General features: G+C 33.9%; 1 protein-coding gene and 1 long non-coding RNA gene across 2 annotated transcripts in view; both read right to left on the reverse strand.

The window, feature by feature from the left end:
* Nucleotides 1-27,465, reverse strand: part of LOC139982813 (uncharacterized) — an 890,000-nt gene that overhangs the window by 776,962 nt on the left and 85,573 nt on the right. The window lies entirely within an intron of this gene.
* Nucleotides 21,294-26,447, reverse strand: LOC139982834 (uncharacterized). Its single transcript, XR_011798391.1, has 3 exons — nt 26,183-26,447; nt 23,878-23,927; nt 21,294-22,780 (listed from the first exon to the last, which is right to left on the reverse strand). It is a non-coding gene; the product is annotated as an uncharacterized lncRNA (long non-coding RNA).

Raw genomic sequence — 27,465 nt, forward strand, 5'->3', positions numbered from 1 at the left:
AACGAGTTAAAATAACTAATCTCCACGAATGAGACCTATTTATCAATAACAGTTAACAGCTTAAACATTAATCGCATATGTTATAAATCGACTGGTGATTGGCAGGTTGTGCAAAGATGCTACAAAATGTTTCTTTACAAAAAAAACTTACATATTTGTCAACTATACAATGATTCTCCTGTCTTGAATATGTTTACAACATATAACGTATGTGGTGTGGAAAGTGCAGTAATTACGATGCTTATACGTGAAGAAGTGTTTCTAATTCGAAAGATACATCGATTGTTTGATTACTGTTATACATAGTTTATAACGATCATAGTGCGGTCGTAATGTTAGATTAAAGACAAATGGGAACGGGATGGGAAGCCGAAAGGTGGAAATGTAGCCTGACATTTGAACTTGCAAACCTAAAGAGAGCTTGGAATTTTGTAATTAGGCATCTAGAAAGAAGTTTAATATCCCAAGTAATATCGCCAAAGATTTTATAGAGTAAATAATTACTGGTTAAGTTATATTACTAAGGTTACGACAACATGAAATCTAGTGCATTTAAAAACAAAAATAATTGAAAAGTTTTGAGTAAACTTTGTGCCTAAAAATGTTATTGAGATCGCTATAAGAGATATATATTGAAAATTAAATACATTCTTTACTTACGTATGGTACATACGTATGTTTTTATTTATATCTTATAATTCAACAAAACTTAAAATTATTTTTAAAAGTTTTCTTTACTTCCTATGTCTTCAAACCGTTTATGTTTGATATTTCTTAGTTTAATTCACATTTTTATTTTCATGAAGTCCTCGTCAATAACACCCGCAGTGAAAGCCAGATTCTTATCTTTAAGAACTGATTGTAGAACGTTTATTATTCTCATAAATTAATTGACAAGATTATGAAATATTGTAGTTTCTTTTATGTTATATTATAGTCTATCGTAGTCTCTCAGAGTGGGACTCCTCGATGCTACCTATTCCCACATCTTCAAAGGAAAGATAGGTGCAACGTTATCATATCGCATCTTTATATCCATTCATTTTTCATTTCATTTAGACTGAGTCCGTGAGGTTCTCGGGTAATTTACCCGGTTCCATTTTTAGTGAATACGTGTCTTCATAAAACACCAAAAAAGGTAACTATAAAAAACAAATATTAAGTGTTAGAGCATAACGAAAGGTTCTTGAAGCATGAAAATAAAAACCTTTCTTCCTCAACTTTGAACGCCAAATTTACGTTTGTGTTTCGGACTAGATTGGATTGTTGGAATTTGAGGATAATTAGTGGGAAACATGTCTAAATATTTCACCAACATATTCCAAAATACCTCTCCTAGCAGACAATGTACCGTATAAACAATTGGGCAAGCAAGAACTCCGAATAAACAAACCTAATATTAAAACGGACAAATGGGAATGGAAATTACGAGTTTGTCTTTTCACAATATAAAAAATAAAAAATAAAGAAACTATGAACGTCTGTTCATTGAAGATGGTTAAAATAGTACTTTTGGATGAAACAACACGATTCGTTTGCATGAAAACAAAATCCATGAATTCGATTTTTGAACATTATATGTAAAATTTTATATTTGAGTTTCCAATATTTCACATTGCAGTGTTATGACTGGGCCATACCATATACATATTTGTATATTCATATGATGATTTAATTCATAAAAAAAGTGTAACTCCTGCGAATGTACACTTCATCTTTTTTAGTAAAAGGATGTGACTATTTATCCAAAGAAAAAATCTAGCTTGAAGCTTAAATACACAAATTAAAACATATTGTTTATTTCCATTTACATAACGAATTTAAAATTCCCGTAAGTACACAAGAATTATTTACCAGTTAGACATTCTTAAAGCTACAGTCTAAAACAAATTCCAAAACATTGGGAAATGTCAATTGTTGACTTCACCACAGAAAGTACAAGAGTGCAATAAATTTGCTTTAAATGAATATCTCTTTAAATCGATTTTACAATATCTTAAATTAAATGTACCTTGTTCTCTTTTTAAGATTTTTGATCAGTTTGTAATGACATTATTCCTATTTCTCTGCAGCGATACAGAATTGCAGAAGGCGAGAGTAGCTTCAGGGGAAAGTGATCAATCAAGTAAGGTAACAGCAAAATCATTAATTACTTTAGTAAAACATCCGGAGACCAATATTGTTTATTTTTTCTCCCACCATGTAATCAAGCACGTCTATGAAATTGCACCTGTAGCGATCGTAAAACACTTGCTACGCTGTTGATTGAAGAATAAAACCAGAACTCTTGCTTTGCAATAGAAAAAATGAAATAGAGTTTGTCATAATGATAATGGAAATCAATTGTGTCAAAACAAGTACAAATCTACGTTATAGGTATGAGTTTACTACTAGTAGTAGAACGACCCATCTGACCTCTAAACAATGTTTAGTAATACCTCCCAAGAGTCGTTGAAGCTTCACAATTTAGAGTATCATTAGATAGCCACTCGGTACAAACAATATTTAGAAGTGATGGGCTTAGTCGAAACAAATTATGATTACGTTGGCCTTAACATTAAACAACTGGATTGTTAAATATACGGTGTGCTACATGCAGATAGGTTATGTAGATATTCTTGGATTGAGAATTTTCAGGTGCGAAGATTTTTTTCACATTTCTGCTTATCCTTGATTTTTGTGCTGTAAGGGTACAACTCTCAATGCTTCATTCATCGTAGTTTCCGTCCATTGAAGCGCCTTGAAATGATTTGCTTCTATTGCGCCCCCTATTGTGTTCCCTTGTTACTTTATTACATATTTTTACGCTATTTAATAAACCAGATTAGAACAATCTTATAAGGATATTTAAAAAAAAATAGAAAGAGAAACGTTGGTATCACTATGTAAATAACCAACAGTAGTTCATGTTTCAATTGTGTTATTTTAGGCAAAATACACTAATAGTATCATTTACCTCTGTTATGCATACTTCGCATACAGGGATTTTTGTCCTATGAGTGTAAATGTTATTATAAAATTATCTATAGCAATACTAAATAAAAAAGACTGATGTCATTCGGTATGGTAGCTTTCATTATTCCTTATGCCTTCAAATGATATGATAATTTCAGCTTAGAAAATTTGTTGCATATTTGTCATACTTTATTTTGCATGTATTGATTATTTAACTTTGGAATAGCATTATTTCCAACAATTCAAAAACAATCATCACGATAACTGTAAAATAGTGAATAGAAGATTTTCCTGTAATAACAACACGGTTCTTTTATTCTATGAATCATGTGTAATTGGTAATTATATACTTTATCTTGTTTAAATGTCTACGGACACCAATGCAATTTGCCCCATATTCATGTTCCATAGTAATTTTGTGTACAGATCTGAAGTTTTGAAAAATCTAGGGAAACTCATAAAATAAGTGCACAATATGACGCAGAGTGTCGCCTTCCCCAAAATTTCCTATTTAGCCTTTAATAGGTAAACCCGTAATTACAAGCCCATGTATATTATTGAATGATGTGATGTTCCTCTTTCAAAGAAGACAAAACATTTTTTTTAAATAGTCTTAGGCCACACACCTATGGCCAGTGTCCTTGAAACAAATGTTGTAAAAACAAACGAGTAACATAACACAAAATTAGGCAATCAGTCACTCCCTTTACACCATGGATGTACATAACTTGCTAATACCTATTCATAAATGAAACTACAATTAAGAAAATACCGTTTAATGGTCAATCTTCTATGGATTTTGACGGCAGTTGGAGCTATTTCATGATTTTTAATGCCTACTAGAGTGACAAGGCAAATGCTGTTCATAGGTGTCCGTAAACTTTTAAACAGTCCGTTTATTCATGTGGGCGATTTTGTTGTTTTTATTTTATATTTGGAAAAGTTAATTATAAATAACATTTACGCCGACTATTGCGTTTCATTACGAAAAGCATTATGACATACATAGTCATAGATATCAATACCATGTTTATAATTCCACTAACGGTTTGATTTTGAAGGGAGGTAACCAAAATGCCATCATACTAGGTATGATCACAATCGATGGGCAATGTCACGGTCATCATTTTTGTTTCTTATTGTACTTTTAAGTCTTGTCTTATGTATTTGCATTACATTTTGATGAATGTCCCTAAATTATATATGATGAACATTAAATTAATCAACGTTATCATCGATAGTAAATTATTGATCTTTAATGTGTTCTCGATTCTCTTTTACTAATCATAATTTTTCAAGGAATAAAACTACAAAAGTAATATAATAGGATTAAATTATTGTCCAAAAACTATAAAAAATGAATGCGTTTGGAAAATAGGTAACTATTTAATCTATGAGAGAAATATACGATATGTGTCTTCAAATGGGTTGAATACCAAAAAACGTGCTTTATGTTCTAACAAAATGACACAATGATCATATTGAGAAATGTTTTCTAATAATATCTCATGTTATGCATGTTAACCATGACATTACTTTCGCTAGTATATGCCACCTTGCTTTATATCCTGGAGGAAGAAATAAGCTTCAATTCACAAAGATGACGATAGGGTTGCGAGGCGAAAAGTAATTACTTTTAGCATATTAGTTTGAATAGTTTGGCATGTCAGGTTTGGTCTATAACAATTATATTTACATAGCTGTATATAGATAAGGCCAGATGTGTAACAAGCTATTTGACATACGGTTAGGGGGCAGAATATTGGAAGCAAAATTAGCAGGCAACATGTAGGATATTAATATATAATATATAACAAGTTGATACGACAAGACTCTCATCTCTGAGTATGTGTTTGTAATCTAGTAATAGCCTATATTTTGCTACTCTCTCAGGAATATCAGTAGCATTGCTTTCGATGAGATATTGCTACCATTCTGTAAGTAATATTACTAGTCTGTAATGACTAAAAATATTTTTGTTCACGAAGATTGGGATGAACCATTTGCATTTTTTATAATTTTAATTCGTCACTTTATGCAAAATTCCGTACGAATAGAAAGTATAAGCAAAGTTGAACCGTTAAGGTAAAAGGCAGTGCTTTTTATTTAATTGCAATTTAAGTAGTTAATATTGAAAGAAATCATAACCATTTCGAATGACTTTGAATTTTTATAACAGAGACGTGTGTTTAACGTATCGTTATCGATTAAAGTGTTTCTTAAATGCAAAACAAAAGTGAGAGAGAGATTTAGCTCCACGTCCACCAATTCGCAGGTATCGATATATAGATATAAGTGTTGAATGCTAATATTGTTGATTTATTGCATATTCACAAGTCATACCTGACGAAGAATAAACATGCGTTCCCTGTCTAACACAAAGTACGTATAGCAGAACAACCGCACGTAGAAAATCAAATGCGCGTTATGCGTGAGTGAGTATGAAGAGTATGTTTGTGACAGCTAGGACACTGCTTACGAAATGAACGGAAAATTATAAACGATGCTATACAGAAAGATTACCTACCCCATCCCACCCCGAGCCCCTCCCGTCATTAATCATTGCTACATTAACGCCAAAACTCGCATGTTTAATCAACTAATTCCATAAACAGGAAGTTGTTTTCAGTTTTTCAATACACAGTAAAAAACAGGTGTAAAAATTAAGAGACGGGGTAAAAGTGGGGTGGGGGATAAAGAGTTGTGCAATTTTTACACAACGGTGAGTAATACCTGCATATCCTGCGACACAAAGACATGTGTAATGATATACAAATGTGTATTGAATAAATTTTGGACCCGCTTTTCAGTTTCTACCGGTTAAACAAATTACTGCTGTAATTTTTTACACAGCCCTCTGTAAAATACATTCGTACTTTGATGCGTAAACCCGCTTTCATACTGCGCGCTGCTTGCAGAACGACAACATGGAAGCCACTAAAAGTTCAAGAGTTGTTTTACAATTTCTGGAATACATCGGTCCAGCGGAATGGAAACCACAATTCGATTGTAGGATGATGTACTTCGTGAATCAGTATTATCCTTCAGTTTTATGCGGAAAGAACAATATTTGAGTAAGTCTTGAATTACAAATTCATCGTTGAATGCTAAACGGAAACTGTTGTGCGGCATCTACATTTCGCCTAAGCCTCATCATGGTTAACCTTACGACTCACTGTTAGTGTAAGGTCTAACGATAGGCTAAGCTATTTCTAATAGTAAAGCGCCACGCCTACATCATGTAGCCTACAACTCGTTGGTTCCTCTCTCCATTTTCACTTCATGTTCAGAGAAACAGGGTAGTGCACATTACCATTTTGTTCGTACTAAAGTATTGCTAATTCAATAACTTTTGAGAATAACTTAGGTTAGGTCTAACGTTAGCCTAAATTAAATATACTAGCTTAAAGGCTAAGAAGCTTAAAGGTCAAGACCAATTACACTTGTATGTTTCACAGGATACCTTACCCAACACTTCCATGTAGGCAAGCGTCATAGCCTAGGCTAGCATTGCTTGTCAATTATTAGTTTGTAAGGTATGTTTTTTTGGCTTAGCCAGCTTGGTGCAGAACTTTCACTTGCAGAAAAGATTACAGATCGTTGGCTTATTATGGAGTGGGCGAGGGGGTTGCATACGAACTGTGACCTTGGTCCAAGGTGACTAAAATGACGATGTAAGTGTTTTACCTTTAAACGTAGTAGAACATATGAACGGTTAACGAGTGGGCTAAGCAGTAAGCACATTGTAAAATAAATTAAAATCAGTATCCCTACATTTTTTTGTTATTATTTCACAACTAAACGTTTTCATCATCTAGTTGTTTTTGATGCCAAGAACGATATATGATGATTGAGATATCCAGCAATGTTCATGTTACGTATCAATTTTCAAAATGTACAACATGTTATTTGTCATTATTGTTATTAAGCTTTACAACAGTGTTAATTGAAAAATATTTGTCCTAAACTTTCCACAGCAGTTTTAATGTTGAAGTATTTGAGTTACTGGATAACGAGAGCATAACATATAATCCCTAATCTCGGTCTTCGTTAAAAGTTTATATATCAAATCAACCTAAGACACAACTTTCTTGTGAGTTCCATTTGAGCACTATGTAGACTTGTTACGGGTGATTGGAGGAGTTTAGAGATCTTCAGCTGCTATGGAAACATTTCAGTTTGCAAGATGGAATACACACAAAATCTAGAACTAAATCATATGCAGCCAGTTGACTTGTAAACAGATTTATTATCATAGGTAAACATACAAATGGCACTCATTTACCGAACATGCAATATTGGCTGATCCAACTGAAAACGAGCAAGAAGAACCAAGTCCGGCAGTTGACTAAATTCCTATGAGGCCTCTTTTATGTTTGATGAACATCATACACAACACGTACAGGATATGAAAGCTGGAGAAAATCATAATTGTGATAGAGAAATGGATAAGCCTAAAACACCCGAACAATATACACAGGAAATCGAAAGTGCTGCTGCAAAGTGTGTTGCTAGTCTCAAGAATACAACATTACCCTCTTTTATGTTTCCTGTTATTATATGTTATGATTTTTGTTAAGTATCACAGCTTATGTAAATATTCACAGCGCTTAATATCTCCAGTATGGTTATTCAACAGCTGTGATAACATGTAAAGTGATAAGTTGAGTTTCCTACTATATATATATTTTCTGGTGTTTTCAAAGTATTGTTGCATTCTTTCTATTATATGCAATAGCTTTTGTGAAATATCACAGCTTATGTGATTATTTACAGGGCATTAGGTCGCCAATATGGTTTGTTCAACAGCTATTATAACATATAAAGTGATAAATTTAGTTTCCTGATATTCAGACGTTGTAATGGTGTTTTCAAACTTGTTTTGTAGTCTCTCTATTATATGTTATGACTTTTGTGAATTATTGCAGTCAAAATCGTCTTTCACCTGAACTTGGATTTATATTATATGCACGCCCGAAGCCATTGGGGGTCATGGAACGTCGCCCACCTAGATAATGCTCCCCCTCCCCAACCAAATTAAAGAACGAGAAAATCGAAAAAAGATTAGTACATATCATTATGGAAAGGCTTCCCTACCAAAATATTTTGGCTACCTGAAAAATATTATAGCCTTTAAACCTATTTGGCTGCATTGCTGCTAATATGTAGTAGTATTCACTTCTACGATTTTCATATTATTTCAATGTAACAAAGAAAATGCTTGTTTCTCCTGATTAGCTGAAAGTTATTCAAAATGGTCTCAATACATGTTCATTTTGATGTAACAAGTGTTTTGTTTGCTTTCTCTGAGAGCATGGGCTTTCTTGTCATAAAAGATAATGTTGTTTTCCACGTTGGGGTCATATATGCCTTGAAATTGGTATACCTGTTGCAACCTTGTGTTACACTCAATGATATGCGTATGGGATTGACACAATATTGAAACATCCAGAGCATACATGCAAGTTTATTATTTACACAGGTGTGTGTGTAGAAGTAACCCCAAAAGATTTGCTAATATTACGCAACTGTTTTACAAAAAGACAACACAACTGTGGAGTAAAACCAGTGCCCTGCTTGACGTTGGTAAAATTTACACACAGTGAGGTACAAAAGGGAGCATGGTCATTGTTGTGCAAATGTTACACAATGTTACTTTGGTAAAATAATTGACACATTGTGTGGTAAAATATCACCACAAAGGTAGGTAAAACTTTGCAATTAAAGCATAAATGTGTAAAGTGTTACACATATGTTGACCATGTTCCTTTATTTATACCATGCATGTGTTCCCTCTTACCCCAAGTTAAGCATTAATTTTTAGTGCGTACGAACATTACTCATTTAAAAGAATTAAAACAAAAGAATATCGTCAGTTGTACTCTTTCTCGAAACTATTCCTAAACGCACTGATATATTTTCAGTATCACTTCAAGGAGTGATCAAATTTCAAACAACATATGGAAGACTTACTCGATCGAACTTTTCCTTCGCAATTAAAGTAACATATTTCAAGTATGATGGGGTTACTACGTAAGTCCTGTTATTCTCTACACAGCACCTCGTGGAAGCCTTTGTTGTACATGGGGATAAGATAAGACTGTGGAATTCATGTTGGCTAAAGAGTGTCTTCGGCTTCTCAATAGACAACAAGACCAATACGTGAAATTTGACGTTTTATATACTTTTACTTTCATACTGCCCTAAGGACAGGGAGCGGGGGAGGGGGGGGGGGTATAAGTCTTCATTCGTTTTCGAGGTTACCAAGGCACCACGGATTTGATCATGTTATTTGTAAGTGTAACACTCTATATTATATTACTACTCATCATTTCGCTCGCTCAAAGCTACGTTACCCCCCCCCCCCCCCATCTGCTTCTTAGCAGCCTTAATATTTGTTCCGATCTACAAACGTGTAAGGTACTTTGCCAGATTCCATGGTATTGTATTTTTGGTTTCACGTAATTATACAACGTACGGCAGATTTATTTCGAGTTGAGATCTAGTTGCATATCTGGGATAATTTCAAACTAATTATGGCTCGACTTTTCAACTGAACCGGATCAAATTTCGGGATTGCAGTTTGCTAGAGGTCGATCCCAGCGGATGGTTAGATATAAAATAAATCAAATAGGTCCAGAAACACACTTATAATATTCTCATATTTATTTTACAATTTAATGCATATATGTGTCATGTATGCCATATTTGTATTGCTTGAAAAGCGTTTTATTATTTAAACGCTTATATATTTAATAGAGAAGGAAAGAAAATTAATTAATTAATATGTAGAATATGTGAAACAGGAGTACCACTGGCAGTGGTGCTGTCAGGTGGGTGAAATCATCTTTGTGATAATTGATTTATTAATTATTTTCTCTACAAAGAGGTATTCACATGGATAGTGGAAACTAATTATTGTACAAAAAAATTAACAAGACATCAGCATATTGGGTCCGAGAGGAATGAAGTGTGTAGTGATGTGTAAGAAGTCGTACTTCTGTAGTCTTCAGCCATTAAATATGTTCAGGTCTGTCTTGTTTGTATTACTGGAGTACCAGATTCATTATATACTTGTCTTCGATGATATTCCCTGTGTACAGAACAGAAAAAAGGAGAAAAGGACCCTGGTTGCATGATTGGCTTCTGACGATTACCACTGATAATATTTGTTAACGTCTATGAGCAATAAGTTAGCCTCGGCATATTAGCAATTGCACTTATAACAGATTCCTGCGGTCTTGTATATACAACGACAGAGTTAATAATGTAATCCAAAATTAAATTATAAAACATTTAATGAATTAGTCCTCTCTGTTACAGAAAGATTTTTGTGTAAACCAACAGCAGCAGCAACAAGCGCAATGATCAGATGAACAGCTAAAGCGTTTTACAATGTGTAAATAAAATAAAAACGAAAACACCAACTATTATAACTAAAACTAACCGATTTTCAAAAGTCTATTTAAAGTACCAAGGCAATTGATAAAATTCAAATTTCGAAATCAATTCCAATGGTATATATCATCTAAAATTGAATGACATCAGCGACTTTCGATTCGTGAACAAGATATTAAAGAAAAAAGAGCGTCCTTACATTAATTTAATAGTCTTGACCAAAACAACATCCAACATATACAATGTGATTGGCTGTCTCCATCTGGTGTCTACTTAAGATGTCCTATTGATGAGCATCATCGTGTCTGTTATGAATATTCGATACATTGATTTAGATTAATAACTAAAATAGTCTAATGGAGGGGAACTGATCATTCACTTAGGTTTACCACTGAAAGATATGTTATTTACTTCAATGAATGTATTAACAATGAAATATCAGATCATGAAGTTAATGTATACACATGATAATGCTGATCAATCGATATGTTTTACCCGAGCTTTTATATACTTTACCTTTCCTATTCCTTGATTCTTAGTATTGACAAAATAGACTCAGCAAGAATAGACTGGGAAAACAAACAATATTAGAACCTACGAAATGGAGAAAAAAATGATCCGGTCAGTCAGTATTAAATCAAATGAAATCATTAAAAAACTGTTTTTTTTTCAACTGGCTTCAACATACTCTCAATTTCAACACAAAATAAAACAAATGATAACAGCGCTTCAGGCATGACGTTAACTTCTTTGTTATTCCGTTAGAGAAATCCAACAACAATGATGTCCATTTCATGGACTAGTCAAGCGTCATTTAAAGGACTGGCAAGTTCTCGATAAGAAAGGAGACCGATGGATTAATATTTAAAATACAAAATCAGCAAAATATCTGAATATGTAACCGTTTTCCAAACTAACACTGCACAATTTTCACTTTCAAAATCAATCGATTGAAACAGACATATTGGCTATTACAAATACCTGCTCACTTTGGTTTGCTAATTGTTATCCAACGTTTGTTCAAAGCTAAATGAAGTGTCTACCATATGTGGCTTCATTGTATGGCTGATACATTGTGTCAATTGTGTTAAAGAAATTTTACTATGATCGGAAAGATAAGGCTGCGTACATATTCCTCTTCAGCTATATCAGATGTGATTATGCAAAATGCATTAAATTTTATCGAGAATTTCGTTATGGGAGGATTTGCTGATTATATTACTGATAAACAATAAATATATCAAAACGAACTCAGCTATAAACTGGATCTCCACTCTTCGTGAAGTGTAAGCCATTCGATAGTTCACACCCGATGTGAAACTGTTTATAGTTGTAAATTAACAGTCTCCAAAGTACATTAAATTAATGCGGAATAATATTTGGTAAGAAAAGGAGAGTCATTCTTTGAACTACCGTCAATCCATTCTAATAGGGAAGGACACCACCCTTTTATTGGTAATGCGGTTAAATGTGATAACTATACATATCTGTTTCATGCTTTGAGGGACTTTGTGAAATTTGAGACAATTGAAAAAAGTGATAATAGAGAAGTATCTTATTTTTAGCTCTTTAAGCTCTTATTGTTTTGTGTTTATGTCATTTTTGTCAATGGCATTATGTTTGAAATCACATAGTGTAATGTGAATTCTGGCTGATATACTTTATACATTATATTGATAAAAGATTTGTTTGTTCTGTTTTTCAGTTTATGTAATGTATTGATGTTGTTTAAATAGTACTCCATATAATTCGAGAAAAAATATTAAAATCTACTAATATTAATACTATCTTTATTGGTATAGTTCAATTTTATTCAATATAACTGATTAATGTTTAATCAGATCATCAGTTAAGTTTAGACGTTTACAGTACCGTACATTCAGCAAAGGAATGTTGTAACGAATTCTCAGAACTAACGTTGCACGGATTTCACTTTTCGCGAAGACCGTCAGTTTTGGCAAGAAAAGCGGTTGAAAATAAAGAACAGAAAAAACAAAACATGGCTGATATATCATGTACATTAATTTCAAACACGGTTAACCCTTCCCGTCCGTCGTTATTTCATAATGATTTCTAGGTTTGGATAATAATTGTGTTTGGGATATACATTCTCAGTGTCAGAAAAGGCTTTGTCTGCATGGACAAGGTCACCATTAAAACTACAGGTCAATATATATATTGAGTATCGAGTGTGGGACAAGGCTTATTGTGTTTGTAAAGGAACAGCGGATCCTGTCGTCCGCTCTTGCCTAAATGAAACGATCAATCCGAGATTGTATTGCCTTCGTAAATTAATTAAGTTTTAATTTTAATAACAGCTTACTTTACATTTATTTTCTAATCACGTGATATACATTGTGCTGTTTTATTGCGTTGACTGGTGGGCGGAAATGCATGTTAAATTTTTTGAAATGCTAACATTATACTACGTCATTACACAAGCGAGTCGTGTGTTCGGCGAGAATCAGCCGACTCTGGCCTCATGCTATCAATGTTTACCGATGTTAAGCTTAATTCCTTTAACAGAGAGACTATACTCTCTCCATATACATATACATGGATCTGGATAAGGGCTGTTATTCTGCTACAAGCCGACATAATCCTGTTATTTTTTTTACAATCGTTAGGTTCCTTCGCTGTTTGTTATTGTGTGGACCTTTAACTACCTGGTGTTTTAATGGTCATTTTTATCTTTTATATTCTTTGGTTTATGTTGATGTTTTTCATGCACACCACACTATTTCTTTTTCTTTTTAGTGCGAGCAGGTATTTACACTATTACTAGCAATACAATATAACTGAAATCAAATTATTTCTACCTAGATTGTGTACAGTCTGATTTACTGCTTTCGTTTCATCTGCAGTTCCGTTGTTTGACATAAAACCAAGTAAACACAAGTTAACCAGCGATGAGCGTGCAGTTTACTGATTACCATTACGCCTATGTATTAATAATATAATGAATTATTTCTACCTACTCTATTTACTGACATAGCTGTTAAAGAGTTATGTTTATCATTATAATTATGTATTAACTTAATATATCATCGTTCCTATATAAAGAGTCAATTCGATATTGTAATCAGTTGGTCATCGGGAGCTATTATTATTGTCTCAGTTGCCATAAGAATGGTTGTCTTGGTAAATTTTGAAGAAAGAATATAATTCACTTTGAGGCGATGTATAGCTCGTTATGTGGCATTTTATTACAAAATCTTGACACAATAACTGATATTCTTTTAGTATTGTATAATACTTTGACGTTTCGACTGGTTATAATAGTAACGAAAAGTACTTGAAAGTTTATTTGTTCATAGAACGTTTTAACATCCATGACACTTGAGCTAGGAGAATGGCTTATGGAAAGTTCTTGACCCTGTGTTGAGATAAACAAAGCATTTTGTCTGACAAAAGTGCCTGCACCCTACAGTCACGCACCCACGGTCCCCCACCCCCCCATTAATAAAATGACAGGCTCAACACAATAATGTCGTGTATGTCAACACTTTGCTTTGTAACGATTAACTCTTTCACACGCATTTGCCCCTATTAAACGATTTGAATATCTAGTATACTTCATAGATCAGATGTATACTAGACATTAATCACACTTTCTTTACTGTAACACAAGTATCTTTGCATTATTCATTATCTCTTTGATTTGCAAACATTTTGCCGGTATAACACTGTCTAAACATCGTAGCTCAAACACTACAAATACACGAAACCGGATAGTAACCGGGCTAAACGTCTGTGAACAGACTAGATAATGCGTACATAATTATCGTTACGTTATTCAATGATTTTTCGTGAAGTTTTGTGTACGATTGTAAGGATACTTTACTCTCTATGAATGTGTTGCACAGAAGCGTATTAATACTTTACTCATTGTAATACTTAGTCTTGTTGCTCCAACATTCGTTATTGTTGTACAACCATCAATATGTCTGCAACCTCTGTCATTTCTCTTCCTTCCTCTGTATCTCTGTAACCCTGCATGGAGGATGACGTTATCAGCATCAATCTTAATAAACGAATCGCACAGATACATACAGTAGATGGAAATTTAATGGAAGGGAAGACAATTAACAGAATTATTATGGTATTGATTGCAGGATATTCGATTGAGTACTATACACTGATCGATAACCACCCCGGCGATCTGAAATTTCTCCTTCAGTAACGACATGTTATAAATTATTATGTTTTAATTGACACTGTTAGAAAAGAGGGCAACATAATTGCAACTTAGACTAAAACATTATAAGAAAGCACAAACCACACGAATAACAGTCCTTAATTAAGATTAACATACTAAAGAGTAGTATACACGAGGAGTATATACGATTATGCAGGTTTTCACATACCCTGTAATTTTTGTTTCAATTATATTAATTTACTCATTAATTTAGTTTCCTCCCCTAAATCATAGAGGAGGAAAGTAACGTTTGTAGGGGAGAAAAATTTACGTTTTTCAGTGAGGAAACTAACGGGTCCGGAAACTAACGGGAGTCGTAAAAAGCACATGCTGCAACATTAACAAGTAGTGTGTTTGGTATTGAGATCAGTATTGTACTACTAATAGTAATAATGGTGTGGTACGTACATGTTAGCCATTCACCAGGCATTAAACTACGTTTACTCCATCACATAAAATACCGACAGTGCGCCAGCCCTTTATATACCTTTGCTAATTTTGTTTGCTATGATTCATAAACAAATCACATATATGTTTAGCCCACTGACAAGATCAATAAAATTACATATGAGATCAAAATTGGACAAGTAAGTTGTCACCATTAATTTCGAGTGTTCCCTGACGTATTCTCCCTAGATCTGCCCCCTCCCATTCACACTTAATTTCGTGGCCCGACATAGCATATCGATCCTAGCGGTATAGTTCAGTGAATACGTATCCTATAGCAAAAAACAAGATACTTGATATAAGTTAGGCATTATGACTCATGTACACAGTCCTTTAGGCCAAGTAGGACGCCTACCTACTAACGCCAAAACGCCTTGCTATTTGAGCAGACGTTAATCCGATTTTAAGTACCATACTGCATCCATGGGAAAGCCATTACTAACAGCACGCCCACGACCTTGGTGGACCTCTTCATCATCAATCCCCGCCATTGTAAGGTCGATGATTAGAGAGTACTTCAAGAATTTGTGGGCTGATTTCTAAGATATTCTCCTAACCTTTGCATTCAACTAAACAACTGAGCAGTGTTGTCTTGAACAGCACCGCCGCACCGCATAAAAAAATGTCCGTTTTGGCGAGTGCTTTAGTCATTCCGCTGCAGTAAATGTTGCGGCATAACGAGTACGTAAACGAAGTCGTTATGTCGTAGTAAAGGCTGCATAATAAAGACAATATAATTTTGAAATTCGGAAAGGGCGACCTTTCATTAGCAGCTGACAGACTGCCCAATAAAAATTGCTCATTATGCTGCGTTGAAAGAACCTCGCATAGTGACTTTTTATTGTTTTTCTAATTATGTGACACAACATTCCTTTCTTTATAAGGAGTAAAAGCTGCATAAAAAGTTACTGAATAATAATGATTCTTCTAATTTAGAGGATTAGATTTAAACCATGTCTATTCTCGTCTCTGTCATACTCAGTCATAGTTATCATATATGCCTCATAACCGGCTTGTTAGCATGTCACTGTTCTGAGTACCATCTTTATCGTATTTATTTCAATGATTAGTTTCGTAATGTCTTAGTATTGTTATGTACCATTTATCTTGTTTTACAGTTGTACCGCACACATACAAGCGAGGAATACATTCAGAAGGTTACGCCTGTCATTGTCTCCTTCGTGGTTAGCTGGTTGGCTAGCGGCGCATATCCGACGCACAGTGAGTGTAGCACATTAACTATTTGTGAATACTAGTGATGCCTTTTTTTAACAAATAATTATTTACTGATATATTAATATATGATATACTAGGTCTATTTTGTATCATATGTTCAGTACAATCATCCGAAAAATGTTCGCATCTAACCAGGCGATGCTACTGAGACGTTAACGGGACAAATCGTAAAAAACACCGATTTATCAGATCTGAGCAATCGAAAGGAAAAAGTTGGCGCAATACACAAAAGTAATAGAAATAAAATTAAACAACATTATAACAACAGTAGTTTATTACTACATTGATATTTATTGTTTGAGTTGATGGTTCTATTTTAATTTGAGTTTATAAATACATGAACCTTGATTTATTGTTAGTATGGCACTTACAGTGTGTTAACAAGTTTAATTTGTATTGGTTAATACATGCATTCGATAAATCACTTTCAGGTTTCTTACCCCGGATGCTTCCCCCAGGAACTCTATGAATAATGGCCATATTTATTACGGTTCGAATATTTCATTTCCCGTATCCAGAAATTTCTAAAGCAGTATAAATCAGACAAAACTACATATAGAGACAGTGATTGAATGCCCACCGCTACTTTGCTGTAAAATGTGCTTTAGTTCTTAGTGGAGGGAGGAAAATAAAGAATAGCTCAGTGATAGCAACAACTTTCATAGTTCTCGGATTTAAACAAAATAGACATTTTAAATTTAATTATTTTATGAGCCTGACAAAAATCATTAACGCAAGTAATCCGATGTTTAGATATATGTCAATATATACTGAAACAAGCTGTCATATGTCTGTTTCACGTACTTGCAACAAGGTTATATTGAAACTCGATTCCGGTGTTAAACAGAGATATGATTAACATTCGTTGATCTGCCACATATGGTAATGTTTGGTGCATAAGTGTTTGGTGCACGCCCTTAACTGTGTGATTCACTCTGTGATTAACTGAGCACCTTGTGCCTAAGCATGTAACTAAATCAAAAGCATTTCATTCACCATTGAACAGTGTAAACCTTATTTTTCAATTGTTATAAGTCTCATTCTTATATCTTGCAAAAAAAGCCTCGTCAATTTTAAGTTAAAAAGAAGTGATTCTATGATTATCGTATTAGAAACACTGATCGTACTGTTTATTTCCGCCCGTACCAACCAAGAAAACTGGTAGAACTCTTGTCCTTTTTCATTGGTCAAATCATTTCAAGTGATTTAATAATTTACATATCTCTCCCTAAAACATATGTATATTCATTTTGTATTGGACCGGAAAACCCTCGTCATTTTGACATCGAATTGGATATGGCTATGAAATCTTGAACCCTCGTTTTAAAGTTGGGGATCACGTAATACATCATCCGCATGCCCAGTAACAATGTTGTTTGGTCTCTCCAAACGTAACATGCATTTTCCCCATACTCTGCTACGTTGTGTCAACCTATAATATCATTGTTAACGCTGTTTTAATAAAAATCTCTTTTGCTCAATTAGTTTCATTTTAAAACAGGAAAAGTTGATATCAAACACTTGCTGGCATGGTTTTAAATCAGTGTACTGTCAACACTTCTTTGGTCCAGGGAACTTAAAGTTGGAGACGGTGACTCGTACACATATCACTTGGCATTTTCGAGAGTGAAATTTTGTTTGAAATTTCCAATTCTATCTCCACTTCGTGAATTTTTCAGGACAAATTTGGCAAGGCAGTTAATATTTGATAACGAACATTTTAAACAAAAACTACCATAATTCTTCCCGGTATTAAAATGGAATTGTCCAACATCTTTGTTTTACGTGAGTTGCAACAAGAACGAACATGTTTGTGTACGCAAGATTACCTCAACCTCGCCAATCCACAGACCGATTCCACGAAAAATCCCGCTATGCGCGTCTTAGAGGTAAACCTTCCCATATATTGTCTGTCCAAGTGACTTATAATACACTCAGCATGCGTACGGTATCTTGGTCTACATCATTCACCTTACACAACATCTGCTGTTAAGTATTATTGTAACTGTAGTCAATATTCGCTAATATAAGCAGTAAATCCTCTTGTATGTCACAAAGCATAACGACCTACACACCTACGTACGCGCACGCACCCTGCATCACTATATAGGTTACGATGATCATCGATAACAAAAACCTCTCTACGCAAAACTAAGCCTTATGATAGTAAGGTCTGAAGTTTCGTATGGCTGTTTCATCGCTGTGTAATAGGAAAACGTTATAAGGGACATTCCATTAACGACCTACACACATGACAAAACAGTAAACATTTAAAAATGATCGTTCTGAGCAAAATATTGTAATAGTTAGTAAGTTTAGATTCATATGTGTGTTTAGGTCTTCAGTATACACATTTAAAGGTTAATCTATTTCTAGGATATGATACTCTTCTCACGAATATTGGTTAGACTTATATTTGACAATTATGAATTGCTAAAAATATATAGTATATGACAGGGTTGTTTACTCTCAACGTACAATGTTTACATTCAGCCGGGAAGAATGGACCACTACTACTGGTTCACTCCCCCAGAAAGCTGACACAGTGTATCGCCGTGTGTTAAAGCAGTGAAGCCTACGGCAAAAACCAGATCATTTGTAAGTCTTCATATAGACATTTTACATTCGACTTTAAAACTTAATTTGATTTTACCCGCGTTTTTTCGAAAAAGGAAGTGTACTTTGCACAACAGAGACATGTTATGGTGACTATAGTGGTAAGTACTATACTCCTGACTTAAGAACCAACTTTGAAAACGTCTCTTTTCGCCTCTAATGACTCGAGTAAGTGGAGTGTTTTGTCCAACTTTTAATGTCTGGAAAGTGTCATTTCCGGTATCTGAGAGGCATGTGGCAAACACTTTTCTTGCTTGTAGTATTTTAGTGCTCCAACCAAATAGTGTCATAGTTGTACCTGAACAATGCCGTGAAAGAGCAAACCTCCTTCCTCCTCTGACCACCTTTCCCACACACACCTACCTTTGTGTAATATTAATTTTAATACCCAATTGCGGCACACCAATATCACCATTTCGAGTGATTTATGTCAAATGTATTACTTTAGTTATGTTAAAGACGTAGTGTTTGTATTGCTAGCCAGTAATGGGCTTGTCGTACAAGCAAAGCGCCACCAGCATGTTGGGGGGCTTCATTATATGTCGCATGACGTCATTCTTACTACTTCAATGTCTATGTATATACCTAGTCTATAGTGTAAGTATGCAATAGACTGCAACATTTGAAGTACATGTCTTTCAAGCCAGGGGAGGAAATTTGGAATTTTTTATTTTTATTGACACAACCTTCCGTTTAGAGCTATTTCTTACGGCCTCAATTACAGTCGAAATATTCCTCAGAATGCACCATTAGACATCTTTATTTATTTATGATTTTTGGAGGAGGACCTTAGCTTCCGTCTTTTATAAAATCCTTCATGCCCATTCCGTAGGGAAGAATATTGAATGCCTATCTCACACCTTTTGAAATCCTCTGCTCGCCGCTAGTTAATTAACGAGTTAGTCCCTAGAAAATGAAACAGACTACAATATTTTAGACACAGATAACAAAAATAAAACTATTGACAACATAACATTGGTTATTTTTCTTTTAATTTCTTCCCGTGTCATTATACAGATCAATACATATCAAATGTTATATATTCCACGATATGAATTAGTTATCATAACATAGCATTAATCAAAGGGTGTGATGAACAAGTTGCACTGATCAATAAAGTCAATAAGTCAATAAAGAGTAAGGGATGCCTTAGGACTAGTTGTTTCTTTAGTTGATGAAATGATTATACACACGCACGCGCAATTAGAGAAATGTCCTAACAAAACCGCAAACGAATTGATTATTCACTTCCTTGAAAGTAAATGTTATACTTTAAAGAGATCTTGTAGCTCAGTGATTTACTGCCGTTATCTTTGTGGTAAATTATTTGCAGTAAACAATGTCAGCTTTTATGTTATATTCATTTAGCGTGGAGGCTGCGTGTGAGGGGTGCAACATACATAAACAAACTGTATAATTATACCAGATTAACTTAAGGAAGGAAAGAAAAGCTGAATTACAATAAACAGATCAAGAATGAGTTTATATTTATTCAAAACAAAATAAAGATTTAAAATGAAAAGTATAATAAACCAAAAATGATCGTTGAAATTGAGGTTAAATAAACGCATATAATATGCCTTCCTTCATTATTAGCATATTATAATCGTATTTATTACGTAATAGCCACGTCATGTGATTGTCTTTATAGCGGGTATAAATGGAATTAATAGAACTTAACTCCATTAAGCAGTACATTAGTCAAGCAACTATAGAATCATGTACAACACGTAATAAAACAATAATAAAAAATAAAATGAAAATATACAGAGCTTTGAAATTAAAGCTTACTTAATTTTATGAACAGGATATTACCTTCCTTCATTATTGTACATCTTATAATCATATTCATTAAGTAATATCCACCACCATATTATTTATCATCATATACGGTGTACTAGGAACGGTGATTATGGAATTAATATTACAAGAATTAAAAGTGAATGAATTTAACGCATGTAGAATCGTTTATAACACAAAACAGTAATAAAATGATGAAATGAAGAAAACAATAGTAAAAGAAGCAAAGCGTTGAAAGGAAACACAAACCAAACCATTACCTTTGGCTCATATGACAGAAATATGAGTGAAGAAAAAGTATCTCTCAAAATGGAATGATATAATTTACAGAAATTAAAAGAATAATTCCGATGAAAACGAGAGAGAAACATATTCTGATCATCCTGATGAAATTTCCATTAATTCCTTTGAATCGTTTTTCTCTTCATTTAGTACGCAAATAACGAAGACTGTTACATATTGGGGGAAAATAAAATAAAAACTGTACATTACCGTTTAATTCCCATTCTACAAGAGTTTCTGGTGGGTAGTGCAATGATTACTATAACATCTACTTTGTCACCAAAGTGGTGGGTCATCACCTAGCCCCTCCGACACCCCACTCCCCACTCCCCGCCTTTACACATTCACACGAAGAGTAAGATCCCTCTCTCAAAAGTTGACATCCAAGAGAAGAAAGTCTCTTATACTGATGACCTAGTAGTTGATGGATGACGTCATAAGAGTTCGATTGGCTCTAAGCAATTTGAATTTGGCTTGAAGAGCAAAGGAATTTAAAAGTTAGAAAAGAAAGTATATGTGGACAGTAACGTTACTAAAAAAGCGTATGGAATTACTTGTATACTTTACAGAAAAATACTAAGTAGCCCGAACATGTAATATATCGAATCTTTGTTTTGATTTTTTTGTAGTATTTGGAGTTATTAACGGTTTACAAACCTAATCTCTGGAAAGGATGGAGAAGGAATCACCCCCCCCCCTTCATCCCCTTCTCCGCAAAAAGGAATAAAACACTTGCAATCAATGTAAATTATGTGTGCTACCTGTGGTGAAACCCTCCTAAAAGGTGGGTCATATATCTCAACTAATAATGGACGAGTTTCTCATAATTTACTTATTCTTTCTCACTTCTCTGTGCTTCTATGTTTTGATTTGGTTTGAATTTCAACAAGCTAATTTCAGTAGACACAAGTAGTAATATTTGTTAATCAGTGACGTCACTAGAATATTTAAGAATGACTTTAACCACAACATTAATGTTGTTATGTTGTAGATCACTGGTTTTCAGTCTAGGTTGTTTTTCTATAACAATGTTGACACATGTTACTTTAAAAGTTGAGGTCATAGAATATGAGTGACTTGACTATATATTCAAATACGGAGACAATTATGTAATTTCCTTAATGTAACACAAAACTCAACGAGATAAGAAGACGTATATGGCCTGAAGTAACATGTTAACACTGAAGTACAAATTCGATACTGAAAAATGGTGTTGAAAATTATCCAAATATGCTATGTTTTAAGAACAAAGTAACAAAACTTGATTTTGTTGAGTTATTAAAATGTATACATCTCAGAATTAACATGGCCTGCACTAAAGGGCCAACGTCATCAATTTAGCCTTAAATGAGTATTTCAGACATTTATCATATTTTAAAGGTGAATATCTTACAAAACCAGAAAAATCTGAAGAAACATTAATAACACTCCGTTTTTTTGACTATAACATTTAAAGACTGAAATCCGCCTTAAGTCATTATTTAACAAAAATGGAACTTGAACAGTTATCTTTCAAATTTCATTTCTTTTTATTATATGGAGTTATTAGTATTATTGCACAACCTGATCCCTCTACAATATCCTTTCCTAATGAATGTGTTCATCAAGTCATCATGTCATTGTCTTGAGAATATAGGCATTTGATGACGTCACATTCATACTAGACTAATTGCATGTGTATTATACTGGAGGTCTATCTGGCAATGTTTGTAGTATTTGGGAAATATTAACAGTTTACAACCTAATCTCTTAAGTAGATCCTTTCCCAATGAAATTCCTGCCTTCGTTTTGAGAATAGAATGTTCTGCTGATGATTGGTCAAGCCAGATTAACATGCATTTTGTATTGCTGTAATAGAAAGATAAAATGATATATATTTGGTGAAATTGTTGTCAGAATAAATGGGTTGAGAAAAATCTCATTTGTAGAACAATGGGGAGGTAACACCAATACAACCCCCATTCTAACCAACCCCACCCCCGGAGAAACTTCAACGAGAGACTTAATTTGCTCTTAAAGTATACTTTACTCTCTCAATTATTGGTTTTATGCAAAAGAGATTATTTGTTACACAAGACGAATTTTGAGGAAACAGTAATTGCACAAGATAATGCTCTTTAACATGTTTGTGTTTCAGAAAACAGTATCGTAACCTGCTGACCTTGACATCACTATGTTAATTCATAAATCTGTATTCATTTCTCCTCTTCCTGATCTCACCTCACTTCATTTAAAAATGAAATTGTATGTCCCTTATTAGGTCACATATGCCAAAGAGCTGACGAGCCACTACCATGCTCAGATATAACTTGCTTATATTTAACTCTCTTCTTTTCCACATATTATATTATTTTCTGTGTGTCGTCTAATTGAGTGACGTCACCATATCGCACATAGTCGTTTCCTTATTAAACTTTCAAATTTTATTGAGTTTTTGTCTCTGTTAGTATTAAGGGAAGACAAGTGATAATCTCTCATTTTTGCCAATAAATTAAAAATATGATGAGAAAGGAGGAATTTTACTAACCGTTATAATAACCGTGTTAGTGATAAAACACATGTTAGCAGATAAAGAAATATATCACTTTTTAAGCAATGCCCTTCTTATGCTTAAACAGCGGAAAAGGATGGTTGTGGATCCATCATTATTGTAATAATATACAGATACCTTTGTTTCTGTTAATGGAATGAACTTGTCACTCATTTCGATACATTTAATCAGGGATCAGCTTTGCTAATATAAAATATAACAAAATCAATTGAAGTTGAAGCAGTTGCATTAGTGACCACATAAGATTAGAAAATCTCAGATATAGGGATAAAACATCGGGTCAATATGGAGATTTTTGTAATATATTGAGATTTTACAATTATAAATAACATGCATAATGAATTCAACAAATTATAAATACTAAAGAAGAGTGTATTCAGCTGTATTGACTTACAGTTAATGGAACCTTGTCAGGCTTCTCTAGTAACTAATCTCATCGAATCCCTAAACAAGAGTGAAAAGAATCAGTTAAATATATGTATAAGATTTAAATGTTGAAAATATTCATCATATGCAGCCACATAAGAAGTGTTATCTCAAAGAGAATCGATTTAGGTTACAACGAAATTCATTTTCACTTCTTTTTAAGTTATAGACCTTTGTTTCAGTTTTACATTTTAGCAACCAATGCAAGGGTTACCTCCTGTGGTAAGTACTGAACATGATATACACATGAAGGCTAAATCCATGAGACCATGGTCACTAATGCTATGGTCGCTTTGATATCATGGAATTGGAAGGACACACTTGTGGAGGTTGGACTTTGGTTAAAGCTTAATTTTTTAATTTGTTATTATTGTCATCTTTAATGAGGGTAGTCCTTCTCAGTGCAGAAACACTGTTTTCCAGAGGAGCCCTTCGTGGAATGTTCCGACCTGTTTTAACACTGAAGCGATTCACACAGAGTTAACAGTAAAACAATGTAAATCTTTAAGCTTTGTCCCACAGTGAAAGCTGAATCATGCTGATAAATCTGTTAAATCGGTAGCATGTACTCTTAGGATTGTAATCCTCCCCAAAAATAAGCTGGATTTGTTGGGATTAAACATATCTCAGTTCTCACTGACATCCTAATAGCTCATGCTACTGATTCATAGCACGATCTAGTTGTTACTGTGGTACGAATGATTTACAGTAGTTACTGTGTTATCTGTTTATATCGGTGTAACACTGGTCTCATCAACTGGAGTCGCCATTTTCAATTGAGCTGCAAGGTTTAACATTCTAATCATTATAATAAGTCATCATTCTTGACATCTAATGGGATAGTTATTTTAGTTGATTCTCTTGACCATGCTAGACCTGGTTAGACCCTTGTGTATTGTTATGGCAGAACTTGTGTTATCATTAGCTAGCTGTACGTGTAAGCTAGCTAACATTTAAAAGCGCTTCAGTAATTTAGATATAACATGCCTTAAACAGCTCCTGTATTAATTCTGGAAAACTAAGACATTATTCATACTGACTCTAGGGATATTGCTTGTTAGCTTGACTGGTACAGTGTCATTACATATGATGACACAAATAAAAAAATATGTTGTTAATATTTTAGGCAAAATGTTGAAGCATAACGTTTACACTGAATATTTCAATTGTTTTTAAAAGTATGACTGCCTTATTGAATGAAATCGGTCATCGATTGCACGGTTAAATTCTAACAGTATCAGATTTTGCTCAAAATCAATCAATTTTTCTACAACATTCTTCTCTATTGTGTTTCTATTCCTCTCCGATCTGGCCTGACACATCAAAACTGAGGGAAGCATATTGCTCAATTACTGTGTTCATCATTTTGACTTTTTGTTGGAAATGTTGAGGAGTCACCTCACATCCTCGTAGGTTCATCTTCATTTAATACCTACACCGTTGCTATCATGTCAGTTTTGTCTAAAGGGACCCTCATTGTAACTTACCTGATACACGTGATCCCTTAGATTCTAACATATTTACTTTTTATATTGTTTCTATACTTTTCTTATAACAACAGCTTGGTATGCTCACATTACGAAGTGAATGGTTTCTACTCCAAGTTAGTCATGTTATGCCACAGTGGACTCTCTCACTATGTATAATAATGATGCTATAACTCAACGGATATCCTCACAACAAAGTACATCATATTGTTCCTATATATGCACTCATACTCACATTACCAACAGAGCGGACCAGTTTATCTCTTCAATTTCAGTAATTAATATCTCCAATAATTACCGGTTATGTGCGTCCCCAACCTCATGCAGAGAATGATTTTAATAATTAAATATCAAGAATACCGGTGATGAGAGGGGGGAGGGGTGTTGAAGCCTGATATTTTTTTAAACAATATTCCAATTTTCTGTGAGTGAGTGTGTTGGCTTGTAATTTTTCATAACATCTGACTAAACCTTGTTGTAATTAAATATATATCTGATTCTTTGATTAGCATTTCTGTGACTATGTTTACGGAAGAAAGATTATATAAGCCGTATTTTAAATTAATATTGAAAACAGTGATATCATTATTACGAGATATAAACTTGTTACTGGTTTGTCTGTTCCCTGTTCTTTTCACGTCGGTTATCAATCTTTCCTCCTTGATGAGGAACAAGGTATAATACTCTTTTGTCTTATTTCTTTGTTCCGCAGTAATAAACACCTCCTTGCCTGCCACTAAATTACCGTTACTAATTAACAGGAACATGAATATGTGTCTCTCTTACCTCTTCTCCTGGTAGATTACCATCATCGTCACAGGCCTGAAAGGAAGAGAAATAATATTTTCATGATAAGTTGAAACTGTGTTTCAGGAAAATATAATAGGGCGAGGCAAAAAATACATGTTATAATTATATATCTTCACAAGTAACCTATTCCTGTCAGGTGAATGCACATCTGCATTGAGCACACTAAAGACAATGTAGGAGACAGACTCGTCATGCACTGTTAGATGCACAGACTTGATAACATGAATACATATATCAGCTATATAGGAAGACAACATTAGTTTTAAAACCCGCCATATAACACTGAGTGACGTCATTAAACAACGAGTGACGTCATCATGATGAATGTTTCACTGCGATGATTGGATGGATACCATTGACGACAGAGAAGATGACGAGAAGGGAAAAGATGGGAAAGATAGAATTATTTATACAATCCTCGTGGTTGAATCGATGGAATGTACAATGGACACTTTTCAAATATCCCATGAAGCAGTAAATTGGTTACTCCCGCCCGTACCCAATTCCCCCACCGCCCAACTCCATCTTATGTGGTATGTTGATATCGTTTAGCTAACCCTTAACGATATCCATGAAAGTTTGGGAGATTCAGTTGAAAAATAAAATCTCAAAATGGAGTAACAAGGAAAGAAAACGATATTTAAAGTAAACAAGTGTAGATGTATTATTGTTGACAAATTTCATGAAATATCATAAATTGTATTATCCCCTCAAATAGTGTATTTCTTCTAAATTTGCCGTGTCACGTGCGTATTTGTATTTGAAATTTGTAGAAAATTATGTTATGAATAAATATTTCTATCCTTGCTTTGATCCTATAGTCAATTGAAACATTGCAGTATTAACACAGTACGCATTGCAATTATTTCTTTAATAAAAAAATACTTAGTACGTTATTTTCCCAATACATTGCCTTAAATTAAAATGAGTTTGTTGAAATACTATACATTATACACTACACAAAACTATTATATGTAGTTTGCATATGGTCAATTCCATGGTGACTCGCATGACATTTTTACTCAAATTCCTCTCTATTTGATATCATTTAACAAATAAAGAAATTACCTGGGAGAAAAGCATTAATGTAGCAGTGAATGTACACCTTAATGCTTACAACAGTAGAGAAAAAATATTTATACCTCAAGTATTGGGGGTGAAATTGGCGAAAAACTAAACGTGACTCGCGTGACAGTTACTATTAGCAAAAATCAGAATGCACACACAAATGTTCGATTTCTTATATCTTATTAAAAATT

Source organism: Apostichopus japonicus, chromosome 16 (genome assembly GCF_037975245.1).
Source record: "Apostichopus japonicus isolate 1M-3 chromosome 16, ASM3797524v1, whole genome shotgun sequence".
Taxonomy (NCBI): domain Eukaryota; kingdom Metazoa; phylum Echinodermata; class Holothuroidea; order Aspidochirotida; family Stichopodidae; genus Apostichopus; species Apostichopus japonicus.